This window comes from Aplysia californica, unplaced genomic scaffold (genome assembly GCF_000002075.1).
Source record: "Aplysia californica isolate F4 #8 unplaced genomic scaffold, AplCal3.0 scaffold00293, whole genome shotgun sequence".
Classification (NCBI taxonomy): domain Eukaryota; kingdom Metazoa; phylum Mollusca; class Gastropoda; order Aplysiida; family Aplysiidae; genus Aplysia; species Aplysia californica.
Window position 1 is genome coordinate 208,676 of NW_004797563.1, and position 7,061 is coordinate 215,736.

Here is a 7,061-nt window from a genome sequence, read left to right on the forward strand (position 1 = left end):
TATATTATACATTATATATATATTATATATATGGACATAAAAGGCGCTGAGCCAAAAGAAACAAAATACCCCAAAACATCAACAAAACATCGATAAAAATCGCCAAACCGGAGGGAAAATGCCTGTTTCTTCGATTTCATTATTTTGACGAGCGCCTGATTTCACCTCGACGACTCACCTCATAACTGCAGATGTAAAACCATACCAGTGATACTGATGGTTCCTATTGTTCCCAGGCGGAAGGCTTTCATGACATAGTATTGTGTTTACAATAATGTAAAAGCTCTCGTGCTAACATGATGAAATGAGTCACTTCCCATGATAATTCGTTAAAGTTAAGAGGCATGATTTTCGAGACCAGACAAATGTAAGAGAGAGAGAGAGAGAGAGAGAGAGAGAGAGAGAGAGAGAGATAGAGAGAAAGCCAGACAGACAGACAGATAAACAGACAGACAGACAGACAGACAGAGAGCGGGGATATGGTTATTTTACTATAAAATTTTAAACGAAATTCAATCTACATAATGTAATTCAAAATATACCTTTTATTCAGTCAGTGAACAATACAATCTAGATCTCATATAAGCCAAAAATATCTCTTCGCAAAGAAATAGAAGTTCCCCTCTTCATACAGTTCTTAATATAATATATAGATCTAGAAATTGAATTTCCCAGAAGTGTCCATTTTATGATTCTCCGTATTAACGTCAATTTATTGTCATAGCAAACAGTCAAACATCCCTGTACATAATTTAAAAAACAAATTTGAACGTTTAAGAAGATTAGGGTTTCATAATGGAAGAAAAGAGCGATGATTTATTTTGTTCTTTCTATATTCTGATGCGTGACTCGTGCTGTCACATCGTTATACGTGTATCAGTTTGTAAACTTCCTCCGTAGCATTGTGAATGTGACGATACTTTCCAGTACAATCTCTCTCTCTCTCTCTCTCTCTCTCTCTCTCTCTCTCTCTCTCTCTCTCTCTCTCTCTCTCTCACTCACTCACTCCGGAAAATACAAAATCATCAGAAAGAGAATAGATGACCGTTGATTTTGTGATCATCACCGTCCATTTCGGCTGTAGCAGTTACTAAAGCTCATATTTATAACATGAATCTTTTCGAAAGTATTCTGTCCATGAAGTTGACTATATAAATATCTACGAGCACACCAACAGGTTCAAAATGATATCAATTGTTTCACCGTCACACTTTGAATTCCAGAGACGAGCAGTAACTGTTTTAAAAAAAAAGTAAAGCAGATGAAAGTCTGCTGTATTTGTACAACATACTGTGTTCTCGAAAAAGAATTCCCGTCTTTAAAGAACATTACAGCAGTGCAGGTCATCTTGGGCTCTATGGCCCACTAGTAGGCGGTTTACTAATAAAATTGTATCGCTGTGGGGATCAGCTGGGTAGTGACAGGCATCATCAAGTAGGCCTGTGTCCGCTTGGAAATAATATTAGGTGGACAGTATTAAGAATTTAGCCTCTAAAGTAACAAAAGTGGGCGTTGACAAGCACTGCCTTAAAGGGTTGCAAGGGGGTTTCATCTATAAGCATTACCGGTACTACCGCATTTTTTGGTCAAAGCAAACACAGTATGTCAAAAAGAGAATATTTTTTAAAACTAGAAACTTTACTGATTTTTAAAACTAATATTTTACCTAGCTGCATGTTAAAGCTAAAGTAAGAATTCAAACCAAACTGAAACAGAACAGTCACTTTGACAGATAACGGGGAAAATGTGAACGGCGGAAACCATGATGGAATAACCCCCGTGTAACGACCTACTGATACAGTAAGAAATACAATATCAGCAGCAAGGGCCACATAATACTATTAATATGAACTTCCTAGACGAATATCTCTTCTTAAATCTTTCTGTGGCATGATTTACAAGCGTTTAGTAAAGCAACTAACTACCTGTCTATGGGAGGAAAGCATTAACGTATCGAGTTCAATTAGTAAGCAATGGCTTCGGTCCTTCTGTTTCCTTTCTTACCTTTGAAAAAGACATTACAACAGTCTGCAACGTGGATGTTTATTGCAGGAAGTCTTCTCTATGCTATTCTAGGTTGGAATCTGTACTCAATTACCTTTTTATTTAAGCATGACTCATTATTATTGTAATTATTCTACATGTTCATCCTTTCATTATCAATCATCACTGATAACAACAGCATAGAATAGTTTTGTTCACCCTGTTTTAATGCAGCAGAAGTTACAACAATAAATTATTTGAAGACACAGATAAAGGTTGTTAGTCATTTATCTTGGGCAATGCCTTTGCTCTGTTGTGAGTGTATATTTACAGCCTATCAAATTTTCTTTCTAAAGATGTGAATGTGGGTGGTTGGCGGGTGCTCGGGTGTGGTTCGCTTCTTCTTTCCTATCAAACATCTATCGTCCTTATCTCCCCTCCTTCTTTTTATGTTTGTTACTCTCTTGTAACACCTCTAATCTTCTCGCGTTCATATGACCTTATGCAGTTGCGAGCGCCGTAAAACCTCTACTAAAACAAAAACAAAAACAACCAAAAGATGTGAATTGGATGCTGGGCTACCGTCAAAGCGGTGCATGATAAAGTTGAGATTGTAGAAAAGTGGGGGGGGGGGGGTTCAGGATGATATATATTAAACAACCCAGAGGGTCAGGAAAAAGATCATCCCTCTTTAAACTATAATGGTGGGAGGTTGGCTTATATGGCCCTTATGTGATTTGTTCCTTCTTTCCAGTGGCGATGGATGGATTAAAATGTGGGTGGGGCTCAGAAATAAGATTGAGTTCAAAGGTAAGATTTCCTTGGTTTAGCTCAGAGGAAATCCTAGATATATACATGTGTTAGAATTCATGTTTGTGTAAGAGTGCGCATAGTCCAAGAAAGCAAGATATTCCTAACGAGAGCTCTATGGACGTGTCGGTTACTGGTTCTGTGTGGAAAAGGGCAACATGTCAAAAACTTTCATCTCATTGTCTGAGCTTGCAGAGGATGAGCCCTATCTTCTAATACTGTTTTTGCGAGTTCTTAAAAAATCTTTTATCTGTTTACAAGAAGAGTTTCATAAAAAGAAGACCGTGAGAACGGGTTCATCCTTTGTTGAGCCCAAAGGACATTATTGGTTGGCACTCAAGTTACTATTGTTGCAAGCGGTGATAACAGAGATTGGATAAACGAGCAAGTTGTGTGTTCATCGCTTGTAACTAGGGGCGGAAGATTCTAAAGCAGTCTTAATTAACTTGTAACAGTTTCAACTGATTATTTTGTAAAATCTAGAAACATTCATTAATTTTACGTAGGGAAAGAGTTAGCTTAAGGGGAGGGGGAAAGGGCAGGAAGGGCTCAATGCCTTTAGCCTTTAGCTACGCCCTGCCACTGGCTCTGCCTTTGGTAGACTGTAATATAGAGTTTGGGACGTCTCTGATACCGCATAGGCTACGTACACAGTCAAAACCCAGCGTGTGTAGCACTGTCGTCTAACCAACCCTTTAACATGGAGCTGGGTCCTGGACAGTGTACCAAACGCATGCTATCAAATTCAACAGGACTTTCATCAACAGATGTAAGAGGAGTATCCTAAGAAATAGGTGGCAGGATAGAATAAGAAATAAAAAGCTGAGGTAAAGTACAGGACAAAAGGATACATGTATAGAAGTAAAAATAGGACTAAGAAAGTGGTGATGAATGGGACACACCCTCAGAAAGCAAAGGGAAAACATCACAAGACAGTGGCTGGAGTGGAACTCACAAGGAGCACGAGGCAGGGGTAAGCCACGGGAATCATGGAGGAGACGTGTGGAAAGGGACATGAGAGAGATGGGACTCACTTGGAACGAGCTTGGAAGGATGGCCAAGGACAGAGATAAATGGAAGGAGCTTGCATGTGGCCTATACCCTGCCAGGGACGAAAAGCATTGATGATGATGAGGAGTCCAGGACATTGTACCAAACAAATACTATCAAACTCAATAGGATTCTTCTCTCATGTCTGAGGAGAATACTGGGTATTCACTGGAGGTATAGTTCCCAGAAACTGACGTACTTGTACTTGAGAGGGAGGCTGTAACTGTGCAGAGGCAGCCAGAGAAGCAAGAAAATCTAGACTGTCAAATCCTGACATTAACACTACTAGCCAAACAGACCAAACTTGTCAACAACAAAAAATAATAATAAAAGAAAAGAATGGTGATTGAAGGTCATAAGCGAAGTTATAACTAGGTTTCACCAACTATAGTGCGGTCAAATATGTGTGGTGCAACTTGTCAAATATTTCCTAAACTATTGAACATAGACTCTCTAGCTTTTGCTTAATGACTTGTATCAATTTTTATTTGTCTTAACAAATCAATAATTTTTAAAAACACCTGTTTGTTGTATTCTAAAAAATTCCATAATAAATACTAATTAAAAATCAAAGTGGGTGGTTTCTACAGATTTTAAAAAGGTTTACAGCTGGGGCAATATCGCTTTTGAAAAAAAGTCCGTCGCGTTTTTTCTAGTCGTTACATTATGCTTTTTGAACTCATACAAGCTGTTGTGCAAAGTATGGGTGACATTGATTCACCCGTAAAGGAGAATAAGATATTTGAGGAGTTTTTGACTGCATCATAATTCTGTCTATAAGTATAAAAAGCACACCACGACATTTGGAAAGGAAAAGGCGTTGGTATCTGTAGCGTGTCTCGTTGTGATCATTACAAATTGCTTTTTGTTTTGTTTTGCTTTGTTTAAAGTGTCCCGCGCGCTCATGTAACCTTTTACAGTTCAGAGCACCGTAAAATACCAAAACAAAAAACAAACAGTGGTGGTGGGTGGACCAAGATTTGGGTGTGGCTTAGGTTTCTTCCACTTTTTTACCACCAAAAAGAAAGCAATAAGAACAAAACAGGGATGATTTTTCTATACTCACGGCGAGCCACGGCATTTTGAGAACCATTCAAAAGAGAAGAGTCGCCTTGGTCTCCCTTCTCTTTGTTCTGCGTTAAATTCTTCTGGATGGTGGGGACGAAGCCGTTTCACGACCAAATTTCTCTAATTATTAGTTCTTATCTGATGAAAAAGTTGCTTCAAAAGTGATTTGATGAAATCGATAACTCTGTTAAATCTCAGCGGCACAAACACACAACACTCCAAACACATGTCCATGAGGTGGATTGGGTCGTGTTGTTTACGAAAATAGAACGCGCCTAACAAAGGCCCAATGGGCGCATATTATGTAACTGTTTCATGGGGGGGGGAGTGTGTCGTAAACTTTCACCCCCTTTTCAGGGCTGGGAGAGCGTGAGCCCTCTGTGCAGTGGGGTGGGGTTTTTTTTTCAAGTCTTCTACCTTTTTACAAGAGGGGTTTCATTAAGGAGGGACCGTGGGAACGGGCTGGTTGATTGCTGAGCCCTAAAGATATTTGATTGGCTGTCAGGTTACTATATATAGTTGTAAGCCGTGACAACGGTGGTTGAATAAACGAGCAAGCCGCCAAATTGATCACGCTGTGTTCATTGCGGGCGATCAGAACAGTTTCAACTGCTTATTTCGTGTCTTCATTTGCTTTGGGATAGACTTGGGGGTGGGGAGGGGGGGTTCAAGTCCGTGATCCCTTCACTACCCACCGCCATTGAAAACAATAAATTGCTTTCTATGATTTCATTTATGTCTTCTTTACCTCTCTCCACCATATGCCAGCTACCTGCGTTAGCTATAATTACTATCAAGGTCTATAAAGTTTCTCTTTTTTTAATGATAAAGGTCATCATAAGTACCAACAACTGTCGACTCCACTAGAGTTGAACCCACTTTTGGAGTTGATCTTCGGTTAAGTTTTATCTTTTTATCGGGTCACAGCACTTCTTCTTTACATATCTCAACCTTTAAGTTAAACTTCGGATTCATGTTGTGTTTTGTTTAGGTAAAAGTTTTACTTCGCTCGAAACTGCATAAAGTCATAATTATTATCAGCGTGCTGGACACTTTTAACATTTTCAGTTTGATAGGAATTAATTTTGAATTTGGCCCAGGTGGCGGCTGAAGTCTACTCTTATCAATTTTTGACCGCCAAGGAATTTATAACGCGCGCAACTTGCACACGATATATCCGAGATTTTTCACCCTTATTCGAGAAGGCTATGTGTTAGATCTTACCTAACCTAAGATCAGGGTTTTGGTTGAAAATACAGCAGTAAGTAAACGCCAAGGAGTAGCAGTAGAAAGGCTGCAGAAAGATTCGCGAGCCTAGGGTTAGGGGGCAGAAAGTGGAGACGAAACAGACAAAACATGTATATAGAGAGCAGGGGGTGTAATGAGAAAATTTCAGCGAAGAAAATTACCCGTCCCTGTCAGGTTTGAATGAGAGGCGAACACCATACCTTGGCTAGACTTGTAGTTCACGAGAGCCCCCATATTGTGGGTGCCTACAATATTAATTTAGTAATATTATTATACTCTGCAATCCCCCCCTCTCTCTCTCTCTCTCTCTCTCTCTCTCTCTCTCTCTCCCCCCCCTCTTTTCTGCATTACAGGTGCTTATAAATTTTAGTCCCCTGTTGACACAGTTTGAGAGATAATTTAGGAGGCGGATTCTGATCCCAAATTCAAAAATTCATTTACTGTTTTTATGTTGTAAGTATTTTACGGCGCTTGCAACTGCATAAGGTCATACAAGTTAACGGGACACATTACACATTTTCAGTTGGTAGCAAATTTTGAATTTTGCCTGTTTGACAGCCAAAGTCTACTCTTATCGAAATTGGACCACCAAGGGGTTTTTAACGCGCTCAACTTGCACACATCAGGATCTCTGAAACTTTTTGCCCTTGTCCGAGAAGGCTGTAGGTGTAAGTCTTCCTACCATAAGATGAGGGGTGTGGTTGACAGACAACAGTAAGAAGGAGACTAGGACTAGCAGTAATTAAAAAGTCTGCAGAAAGAGTCAGGAGCCCAGAGGAGGGGGCAAAGGAGGTGAGAGGGAGGGGGGGGAGTAGAAAGTCGAGAAGGAAGCAGACGACAGAACATTGCTAGAGAAGGAAAGGGGGTGAAACAATAATAATAATAATAATAATAATAATAAT